We start from the raw sequence: 12,024 nt of genomic DNA, 5'->3' as shown, positions 1-12,024 counted from the left end.
CTCCGGCGATCCTTCTGCCTCAGCCTTCCCAGTAGCTGGAACTACAGGCGCGCACTACCATGCCCGGCTTATTTTAATTTATTGTAGAGATGAGATCTCACCAAGTTGCCCAGGTGAGTCTCGAACCCATGGGCTCAGGCAGTCCACTCACCTCAGCCTCCCAAAGGCATGGGATTACAGGCTGAGCCACCGAGCCCAGCTGTGTCTAAGTCTTAAATTATGTATCAGGTAATGTTGCGATGACAACTCCAAAATCTTAGTGGAATGCAACAAGCAACAGTTTATGTTTTGTTCATAATAGATGTCTGTCACTGCTTAGGTTAGACCTATCACCCTTGCAGCCCACACTGGTGGAACACAGCTACTGCATATATGGCTTTTTATTGAGAATAACATACTAAAGTCATATTTATTTTATAGTACGTATCCCCACATCTGTAATATATTGGGTCCATAACTAGCACGTGGATTCAGAAACAGAATCTCACCCTGTGCTACTTATCACCCTTTGTGCCATTTCCTGGTCACTACGTCCTCCTGAGGTTAAACACTACCCGGATTTGTATTCCCTGGAGTTGTTTTGTCTGGTTTTGAAGTCTCTGTAGGTGGAATCCCACTGTCGCTATGCCTTTTTCTCTAGCCTCTCGCTACGCATGTTTCGTGAGGCTCATCCAGGATGTATGTGGGCAGAGCTCCTTCACTCCCATCACTGATTCATAGTCTATGGTAAAAATGTGCTGTGTGTGTGTGTGTGTGTGTGTGTGTGTGTGTGTGTGTGTGTGTGTGAGAGAGAGAGAGAGGGAGAGAGGGATCGAGTCAGTCAGAGTCTCACTCCATTGGCCAGGCTGGAGTGCAATAACACGATCACAGCTAATGCAGCCTCAACCTGCTGGGCTCAGGCATTCCTTCCATCTCAAGGTATGGTGTGCACCACCATGCCCAGCTAACTTTTTTGATTATTTGTAGAGACGAGGTCTTGCCACGTTATCCAGGCTGGCCTCAAACCCCTGTGCTCAGGCAAACCTCTCACCTCTGCCTTCCAAAGTGCTGGGATTACCGGCGTGAGCCACCGCACCTAGCCTCCCAGTGTTTTATTCTGCTGTTTCTGAGCATTTGGGTTGCTTTTAGTTTGGGGCTATTATAAATGATTCTATAAACATTTTTGATAACTTTCTTGCTGAAGATGTGTATGAATTTTGTTGTATATATGCCTAGAAGTGGAATTACTAAGTCATAAGATATGTGATGTTCATTTTTTGTAAATACTGTCAATTTTGTAAAATGTTTGTGCTGCTGCAATAACTGTGAAGGCTGCGAGGCAGAAGTTAGTGCTGCCGGGTTTTGTACCATCAGTGAAATGGTCTGGCCTGGAAATCACATTTCTCACCTGCTCACTTAACCACAAAGGAGCCAGGTTATGTAACCCTACCTTCCCCTGGAATGTGGAGAGCCAGGACTATTGTGTTCACTTTTTTTTTTTTTTTGAGTTGAAGTCTCACTTGTCGCCCAGACTGGAGTGCTGTGGCACGTTCTCAGCCACCGCAGCCTCGACCTGCTGGGCTCCGGCGATCCTTCCGCCTCAGCCTTCCAAGTAGCTAGAACTACAGGCGCGCGCTACCACGCCCGGCTAATTTTTTGATTTATTGTAGAGATGAGGTCTCACCAAGTTGCCCAGGCGGGTCTCGAACCCGCGGGCTCAGGTAATCCACTCACCTCAGCCTCCCAAGGTGCGGGATTACAGGCTGAGCCACCAAGCCCGGTTTTTTTCTTTTTTTTTGAGTAGGATTCTCACTCTGTCATCCAGGCTGGAGTGCAGTGACATGCTCATGGCCACTGCAGCTTTGACCTGCTGGGCATAGGTGGTCCTTCTGCTTCAGCCTTCCAAGTAACTGGAAACACAGGCATGCACCACCATGCCCGGCTACTTTTATTTTTTTATTTGTTATAGAGACAAGGTCTTGCCAAGTTGCCCCAGCTGGTCTTCAACCCCTGGCTCAGGCAATCCTCTTGCCTCTGCTTCCCAAAGTGCTGGGATTACAGCATGAGCCACCATGCCCAGCTGTGTTCCACTTTTTAATCCAAGTAGAATTAATTTTTTGGTGAGCAGTGTGACAGGAGGAGATGATTTTAGGCAGATCATTTTCTTTGGGTTTTTTTAAAACACTATTCCACGTATTTAAGAATTCTTATTGACGTTCATTTTAAAGCCACTTATGTTGAATTCTTTCAATGTCCCTTTGATGCAAACGATTTAGAAATGGTTTTTAAACATTTCCATGTTGATAGACATTGTTGTATTGTCTTTTCATCAGTAACTTTCTAATGTATTGTATTGTGGTCATCAAACATGGTCTGTGTATGGTTTCTGCTTTTCAGAATTTGTTGTGATTTCCATGTGACCTAAAGCATCATGATGTTGATGAATGTCCTCTCTGAAAAGCTGATGTGTTCTCACTTGAGAACAGTTCTCTGTTTCTACTAGATCATACTTCTGTTTTTTTTTTTGAGTTGGAGTCTGTCTCACTCTGTCGCCCAGACTGGAGTGCAGTGGCTGCTCCCGGCCACCGCAGCCTTACCTGCTGGGCTCCGGCGATCCTTCTGCCTCAGCCTTCCGAGTAGCTGGAACTACAGGCGCCCGCTACCATACCTGGCTAATTTTTTCATTTATTGTAGAGATGAGGTCTCACCAAATTGCCCAGGCGGGTCTCGAACCCGCGGGCTCAGGCAATCCACTCACCTCAGCCTCCCAAAGCGCGGGATTATAGGCTGAGCCACCGAGCCCGGCTTAGATCATACTTCTAACTCCTCATTTTATTTTATATTTGAGGTGTTTTAGTCTTCTGTGATGATGGCTTTATTAACTTGTCCTGTTTTCACCAGCTTTTGCTTTATAGATTTAAAATCTGTTGTCATACGATGTAAGATGGCAATAGTCTTCTGGTAGATGATGACTTTAATCACGGAACATCTTGGCTTCCTGTTTTCTTTTGCTGTGAATTGTTTCCTCTGGTGTTAACATTATTCTATGTTTTCTTTTTCCTAACAACTGTAGAGCATACCTTTGTCTATACTTGCGCTTAAAATTTTTCCTGTATGGCTTTGTTTAGTTGTCTTTATTAAACATGTAATATATAGCTTGAATTTTGTGAATGCAATTTGAAAATCTTTTAATGGGTGAATTTAAATTGGTGTGCATGTGTGCGTGTACACACACACACACACACACACACACACACACCCCCTATATCACTCTGTTACCCAGGCTGGAGGGCAGTGGCCCAATCATAGTTCACTGCAATCTTTAACTCCTGGGCTCAGGTGATCCTTCTACCTCAGCTTCCCGAGTAGTTGGGAATTCACTACCACCATACCTGTCTGATTTTTTAATCTTTTTTGTAGAGATGAGGTCTCACTGTGTTTCCCAGGGTGGCCTCAAACTCCTGGACTCGAGCAATCCTCCTACCTTGACCTCCTAAAGTGCTGGGATTACAAGCATGAGCTACCGCGCCTGACCGCATTTTTTTATTACTGATGTTTGGACTTATTCTACCATCTTACTCGGTTTTCTGTTGCCATGGCGTTTCCTCTTGCTGTTGGATGGCTTTGCCACATTTTCTTAGTTTCATTTTCTCTCTTGCTCTAATGATTTGGGAGGTATGAAACTTAATAGTTCTTAGTATTTCTCTTTTTAAAAAATTCATTTATGAAGTATTTCAGAAATATAGGTGAGTATGGAGATTTAACATAATGTTGGGAAGGGGGTGGCTAGACCTTCTCTAGATGAAATCAGTCTTTTTCTCCTCCTTAGTTCTAGACCGACTGATTGCAGTACACGAGGAGTTAAACAGATGATTAAACTTGTCAGGATGGTTTTGTTTCGCCTTTTTTTTTTTGAGTCAGGGTCTCACTCTGTCACCCAGGCTAGAGTGCAGTGGCATATTCACAGCACACTGCAGCCTCAAGCTCCTGGGCTCAAGCGATTCTCCTACCTCAGCCTCCCCAGTAGCTGGGAACTACAGGTGTGGTGGTGCCCAGCTAGTTTTCTTTCTTTCTTTTGCAGAGAACAGGGTCTTGCTATGTTGTTTAGGCTATGTGCTTGGTTTCTCGCTATGTGCTTGGTTTCTCTCTATGTGCATTCAGATCTGAAGGCGACTAGAATTCCTTAGGCAAGCAGTCAAGGGCAAATGGGATAGCCACGAGGACAAATTCCAGAGTATCTGCAAACTAGTGGAGTCTCACCATCCTGGATCCTTGGGTGATTGTGTAGAATAGAGCTTCTTCCACCCTCTTATCTGTGATGGGCATGTAGCACCTGCAAGAAATCAGCCTCTGTTGTAAATTACATCCCCAGATTTGGGGGCTATTTGTTGTCACAGCTCATACTGACTAATCAACTCAGTTCATCACAGGACACAGGGCAAGCCATTATAGGTAGGTCAGTCCAAAAAAAGAGGAGCAAGGATAATAAGGGTTCTTCTTTTTGTGAATTTCTTATTCTGCCCTCTGCCCATTTATTTACTGCAGTGTTAGCTGTTTCTTCTTTGATGTTTAGTTCTTTGTACTTTCTAAATATTGATCCTTTATTGGTTTTAGGCATTGTACCTGTCTTCACCTAGTCTGAGAATTATTTTTTAAAATTTTGTTTCTGAGCTCTTGTGTCATATACAAACATTAAATCTTTATGTAATCCAGTATCTCGATCTTCTGCTTTATGGTTTGGGTATATTTTTTTTTTTGAGTTAGATTCTGTCTGTTGGCCAGGCTGCAGTGCAGTGGCACACTGACAGCCACCCAAGCATCAACCTGGCTGGGCTCTGACGATCCTTCCGCCGCAGCCTTCCAAATAGCTGGAACTAGAGGCGAGCGCTCCCACGCTCGGCTAATTTGTTATTTATTGTAGAGACGAGGTCTCACCATGTTTCCCAGGCTGTTCTCGAACCTGCAGGCTCAGGCAATTCACTTGCCTCGGCCTCCCAAAGTGCTGGGATTACAGGCTGAGCCCCCGAAGCCAGCCTTTTTGGGTTGTTTTTTTTTTTTTTTTTTAATAAAACAAATCCATCCCTATTCCACTGATACGAGTTGTTTTTCTTTATTTTCTTCTAAAATTTTTAAGCTTTTCTTCTCATATCTAGGCTTTTAATCCATGCGAGTTTTTTTTTTTTTTTAATCCTTGGGGGCTAGTGGCATTATGGTGTGAGATGGGGATTGAACTTCCTTCCTTCCATATCCCCAGTAACATAGACAACCAAGTAACCAAGTGTCCCCACGCTTTGTGTTCTTTTCCCATCCTTTTTTTCCTTTTTTTGAGTTGGAGTCTCACTCTGTTGCCCAGACTGGAGTACAGTGGCACAATTATGGCTCACCTCAACCTCCAGTTCCTGGGTTCAGGCGATCCTTCTGGCTCAGCCTCCCATGTATCTGGGACTTCTGATTTTTTGTAGAGCCGAGGTCTTGCTATGAAGCCCATGCTGGTCTTGGACTCCTGGGCTCCAAGACCAGCCTGGGCAACATAGGGAGACTTTGTCTTTATGGAGCATCCCAAAAACGAGCCTGGTGCGGTAATGGGTGCCTATAGTCCCAGCCACTCTGGAGGCTGAGGAGGGAGGATTGCTTGAGCCCTGGAGTTGCGGCTGTGGTGAGCCATGATTGTGGTACTGCACCCAGCCTGGACAACAGAGTGAAACTCCCAATTTAAAAAAAAGTCTGTTACTTAGCTATGTGAAGTTATAATGACGAGAAGTAGATAGAATTCTTTAAAATTAGTGAATAATAGTTTTCTTTGGAGATTGGGATTGAAGTTGTGGGGGGGTGAGAAACAGTGCTAGTTTTTAAAAATATAATTTCTTCTAACAATGTGATATGCTTAACCAATTATATGCATTTCTAAATGAAAACTTTTTGAAAAAAAAATCAGAATTCTTCTCCTAAGCCAAACTTTTTGTAATGATTTTTGCTGACAGAATCACAAATAATCAGTATATGAAAGAAAAATAAAATAGCTACTGTATAAAAAAATGAACAATTATAGTACTGTGAGAGGGTGATTGGCAGTAGTGGGAAATTGTCAGGGGAGGAGGGTGGGATTGGCAGTTGAGGGGAACTAGCTAGGGGAGGGAGGGGCACACCTCATCCACAAGGGTACCTGCATAATCAAAGTTTGCATACCTTACCCGGAATTGTACCCCACATCTTTATAATAAAACAAAAAATGTCCTCAGTTCTTGACCCTGTGGTCTTCTAGTTAATACTTAACAGGTTTCATGAAAAGACTTGTTGAGATTTGATCACAATTGCAGTTAGCATGTGGAAAATCACCATCTTTATGATGCTGAGTCTTCCCATAGATACACTGCTTTATTTCTCCATTTACCCATAAAGGATATATGCATGTCTTTTTTTGTATTACATTTTTCCTAACTGGTCATTACAAGTATATAGAAAAGCTCTTGATTTCTTTCCTTCTTTCTCTTTGAGTAGAGATCTCTCTCTTTTTTTTGTTGAGTCAGAGTCTCACTTTGTCACCCAGGCTGGAGTGCTGTGGCACACTCACCAATGCAGCCTTGACCTGCTGGGCTCAGGTGATAATTCCGCCTTAGCCTTGCAAGTAGCTGGAACTACAGGTGTGAGCCACCACCCAACTAATTTTTTTTTTTTTTAATTTATTGTAGAGATGAGGTCTCACCTGGGCTGGTCTCTAACCCCTGGGCTCAGGCAGTTCTCTTGCCTCAGCCTCCCAAGGTGCTTGGATTACAGGCATGAACCACCATGCCCAGCCAGCTCTTGGTTTCTGTGTGTTAATTATCAATATCGAGAAGTTTTGCAAGCCTTAATTAGTTTATCCCTTTTTTTGTTCTGTGGTCCAGGCTGGAGTGCAGTGGCACGCTCACAGCCACCCCAGCGCTGACCTGCTGGACTCTGGCGATCCTTCCCCCATAGCCCTACAAGTAGCCAGAACTACAGGTGCTCGCTACCATGCCTGGCTAATTTTTGATTTTTGATTGTAGAGATGAGGTCTCGCCAAGTTGCCTGGGCTGGTCTCGAACCTGCGTGCTCAGGCAATCCACTCGCCTTGGCCTCCCAAATTGCTAGGATTACAGGTTGAGCCACTGAGCTCGACCTAATTAGTTTATCATAAGCTAGCACTTCCAACTATTACTCTGTTAAACAGAAGTAATGATAGTGGGAATGTTTATCTTGTTTTTGATTTCAGGGAGATGCTTCCAAAGTTAAGGCATAAAGTATGATATTTCCTATAGGTATTTAGAATAATCTTTATTAGTTTAAGGAAGTTCTCTTGTTTTTTTTTTTAGAGACAGGTCTTACTCTGTCATATAAGGAGACAGTGGTATGATCATAGCTCACTGCAGTCTTGAATTCCTGGGCTCAAGCGATCCTACTCCCTCAGCTTCCTGAGTAGCTAGGACTACAGGCTCATACCACCACACCTGGCTAATTATTTTTGTGTAGATAGGAGATCTTGTTTTGTAGCCCAGGCTGGCCTCAGACTTCTGGCCTCAGGCGATCCTTCTCCTTCACCCTCCCATAGTGCTGGAATTACAGGCATGAGCCACCTTGCCCTGCAGGAAGCCTCTTTTGTTTAGCCCATTGTGGAAAGGCTTAATTTGAAATGTGTGTTAATTTCAATGACTTCCTTTTCTGTATTTAATGAGATAATCATGTGATTTTTTTCCCCCTGTAATCTGTTCATGTTAATGGATATTTTTTCTCTTTATGTTATATGACTGGTAAGATTAATTTTCTTTTCATATGCTACTGACCATTTGTGTTTCTTTTCTTAGTAAGTGTTCAAGCCTTTGTAGATGGTTTTTTCGGTTGGGCAGTTTGGGGAAAACTGTCAAATCCGTTTTTTTCCCTGTGCTCTCACACCAACACAAAGCAATCAACACAGAAGACTTTTGTGACCTCCCAGTATATGAGAATTTCTCCCCATTAGCAAGTCCGCCATCAGTTCTCCAGCGGACACCAGCTGGATGTCCTCCAATTCAGTGTGGACACTGTCTACCTGAAGAGAGCTTCGGATTCCACGGGTTGAGGGCTCAGTCCCACAAAACCATTTCTTCCTAACCACCAGTCGCAAGTATGGGCCTCCGGAACTTCTAGCCGACTGCCTTCAAGTTGGGGTTCTCATGGCCTCCTCTTTGCGTTTGATTACTTTGCTAGAGCAACTGGCAGTACTCAGAAAACACTTAAGTTTACAAGTTTATTATGAGGATATCTTAAAGGATACGAATGAACAGCCAGATGAAGAGACACACAGGGAGAGATCTAGAAGGGCCCAGAGCACAGGAGCTTCTGTCACCATGGACTTAGGGTACACCGCCCTCCCGGCACACAGATAAGTTCTTCCCTGTCAGTCTCCACTGTTGCCCAATTTGGAGAGCAGTGGCACAGTCTTGCCTTCACTGCAGCCTCAAACTCCTGGGCTCAAGCAGTTCTCCCACCTCAGCTATCCGAGTGGCTGGGACTAGAGGCGCACACCACTATGCCCGGTAAACTTAAAAAAAATTCTTTTTTTGTAGAGCCCGAGGTCTTGTTATGTTGCCCGGGCTGGTCTTGAACTTCTGAGCTCAAGCAATCTTCCGGCCTCAGCCTCCCAAAGTGGTGAGATTACAGGTGTGAGCCCCTGCGCTTGGCTCCTGGGCCTTTTATGGTTGTCCACGATTGAAGCATGGGCAACCATGTTGAAATGTGATTGGAAAAAAAGCGTGTGATCTAACCCCAGCAGGGCCTGCCTGTTCAGATTCTTCTTGGCCTCGCAGTGCAGGTTCCTTCCTCCAGGGAAGGGGCAGGACCCTCTCTGGAATGAGGGTCGGATGACCCGTAATCAGATTAAAGTTCTGCCTGGGGCAGGTGAAAGAAGGGCAGGAGAAGGTCAGGAGAGATTCTGTTTCTTGAGGCCTAAAGCTCCCCACCATCGTAAGAGCCGGCTGTCAGAAGGGCTGGGGACTGTCAAGCCAGGCACTGTGGATGAAAACCAGTATATACACATCATTATAATACACAGATGGTTATGTTGCTTTGGAGGTATTTTATCTGTTGTGATAATTAACCTTGTATTATACATTTCCCCTTAAGTTCCTCTTACTTAGTTTTCCCTCTATGACTTGTTTTGTGTCAAGCTTAAAAATCCCCCATGTAAAATGATAAAATTATTCATCATAATTTTATACTTATCTGATAGCTTTTCAAAATTTATTTGCTGTTTGTTTCATACCATGTGTGACATCAGAATCTCATTTTCTTTCATACACATCCACATCTGCCCCTTGGTAAATAAGGCTGTCTTTGTCACTGAACTGAAATACCAGTTTTCTCATAAGCATGTATGCATGTCTGGGTCCACATTGTATACTGCTGTGCCAAAAGCTTATTGTTTTAATTACTTGACATATATTTGGGTATGTCTTTGAATCAGGGATTTACAGACCTCAGGCTTCCATCAAATAGCCTGTGTTCAAATCCCAGTTCTGCCCCTTCACACCAAGTTTTGTGGCCTTGTACAACAAGTTTTGAGGTCATTCACTCTGCCTCTTTCAGGCTGGGTCTCCTCTCCTAGAAAACGTTGATTGTAGTAGCAGCCACCTTATAGGGTGTACTGAGCTGAAGACAATACCTGGCACTAAACTCTCCATCATTGCTGAGTGTCGTCCTTGTGGCGGGTGATGCTGCTGCTTTTCAGTCAGTGCTTGTGTGAACATTTCTTCCTCTGCTCTCCGTGGTCACGCCATCCCTCAAAAACAAGTGACTAACATAGACGAGAGCCTGATGAATTTGGGTCCTGTCGCTCAGGGATGATCAGCGTTCAGCTGGGGCCTGTTTGGGGCCCATTGTCTCCTCCCTAGGGTGTGAACTCTCCTGCCTGTGGTGGGGTCCGCTTCCCCACTGTGTAGTGTAGGGAAGCCTTGCATCTCTCTCCGTTTGCTCTGCCAGGACCTGTGAGGGCCATCCATCCAGTTCAAGGGGGAAACCCAGTGTAGGAAGCCCACTGTGTCTAGGTCCAAACAGTTCTTCAAATCTCTTTTGTTAACAAGAACATACTGCATTAGGATCCACCTGACTTCTGCGTATGTTTCTCAATTGGTTTAGAACATATCCCTCTCTCTTATCATTAACTATCCCCAAATGCCTACAGTTATTAAGTAGGAACATGCTTTGCATTTACCTGACAAATATTTGTTAAAGGAAGAGGTAGCCAACCTGGAGGCCCCAAATGTCAAATCAGACTTGCAGACAAATTAGGCCCAGGGATGGATTTTAAGTATTTTCATTAACATTTTTTATTTATTTATTTGAGTTGGAGTCTCACTCTGTTGCCTGGGCTGGAATGCAGTGGCAGGTTCATGGCCACCACAACCTCGACCTGCTGGGCTCAGGCGATCCTTCCACCTCAGCCTTCCAAGTAGCTGGCACTACAGGCGTGCACCACCATGCCCAGCTAATTTTTTGATTTATTGTAGAGACGTGGTCTCGCCAAGTTGCCCAGGCTGGTCTTGAACCTGTGGGCTCAATCAATCCTCTCGCCTACACCTCCCAAAGTGCTGGGATTACAGGCATGAGCCACAGCGCCTGACCTTCATTAACATTTTTAAATTGTGAGATTTGGTTTCTTTCTAACCGTATCTTACTGGTCAGGAGTAGTGATATGGTTGTGACCGAACAGGGATGGGTAGGCAAGAAGATTATTACTTTAGTTCTGTTTTTGACAATGAAAACTTTGACGGGGAGGGAGGGCTACCTGGGTTTACAATAGGATTAGAAGATTAGGCTGGGTGCAGTGGCTCAAGCCTGTAATCCCAGTCCTTTGGGAGGCCAAGGTGAGAGGATTGCCTGAGCTCAGCGGTTTGAGACCAACCTGGACAACATGGCAAGCCCTCGTCTGTACAATAAATCCAAAAATTAGCTGGGTGTGGTGGCGCACCCCTGTAGTCTCTGCTGCTTGGAAGGCTGAGGGGGAAGGATTGCCTGGGCCCAGTAGGTTGAGGCTGCGGTAGCTGTGAGTGTGCCACTGCACTTCAGCCTTGGCAACAGAGTGAGACTTCAACCCAAAAAAAAAAAAAAAGAAATTAAACTCTTGACTTGGTTTATGTTTCTATTACCATGAAAACCATTAAAAAATGTGTACCAATTTAGCAGTTGATTTGTTTATGGCTTTTCAATTTTGTGTCACTTTAAAAAGTCTTCCCCAATTGAACAGTGAAAAAAAATTCATTTCTGTTTTAAATTAAAGTCTTTGATCCGTCTGGATTTTTAGGATAAGCTTAGGAGGCAGGTTTCTTTTCTTTTCTTTTCTTTTCTTTTTTGAGTCAGGGTCTCACTCTGTCACCCAGGCTGGAGTGCAGTGGCACGATCTCAGCGCACTGCAGCCTTTACCTCCTGGGCTCAGGTGATTCTCCCACTTCAGCCTCCCAGATAGCTGGGACTACAGGCGCAGGCCACCACGTCCGGGTAATTGTTAAAAAAAAAATTTGTGGAAACGAAGTCATGCTATGTTGCCCAGGCTGGTTTCTTGGACTGAAGCAATACTCCCGCCTTCCAAAGTGCTGAGGTTACAGCTATGAATCTGCCCGGGTTTACTTTTGAGGCAAAAATGTATGTGAAGTAACAGCTTTTCTGCAGAGAACTTGGAATGATACAAGAGAGAATGAAAATACCTACCTTCCCGGCACCGTATCATCTACAGCAGTTAGAACCATCCTCATCTTATATCTCAATTTTCTTTCACTTGAGATTACAATACGAACATAGGCTTAGGAGATACATAATGTAATTAATTCATTTTGAGTCGAGGTCTCACCCTGTCGCCCGGGCTGCAGTGCTGTGGCGCGATCTCAGCTCACTGCAGCCTCGGCCTGCTGGGCTCAGGAGAGCCTTCCGACTTAGCCTCCCAAGTAGCTGGGACTACAGGGGTGTGCCGCCACGCCCGGCTACCTCTTCTTGATTTACTGTGGAGATGCGCGGTCCCGCCAGGTTGCCCAGACTGGCCTCGAACTGCTGGACTCGGGC

General features: G+C 44.7%; 1 protein-coding gene across 1 annotated transcript in view; it reads left to right on the top strand.

The window, feature by feature from the left end:
• Nucleotides 1–12,024, top strand: part of CDC14B (cell division cycle 14B) — a 78,979-nt gene that overhangs the window by 692 nt on the left and 66,263 nt on the right. The gene's annotated exons all lie outside the window — the stretch shown is intronic.

Source organism: Carlito syrichta, unplaced genomic scaffold (assembly GCF_000164805.1).
Source record: "Carlito syrichta isolate Samal-C Ts95f unplaced genomic scaffold, Tarsius_syrichta-2.0.1 Scaffold301951, whole genome shotgun sequence".
Lineage (NCBI taxonomy): Eukaryota > Metazoa > Chordata > Mammalia > Primates > Tarsiidae > Carlito > Carlito syrichta.
Note: the sequence above shows the minus strand (reverse complement) of the source record. Positions and strands in the feature narration are given on the sequence as shown.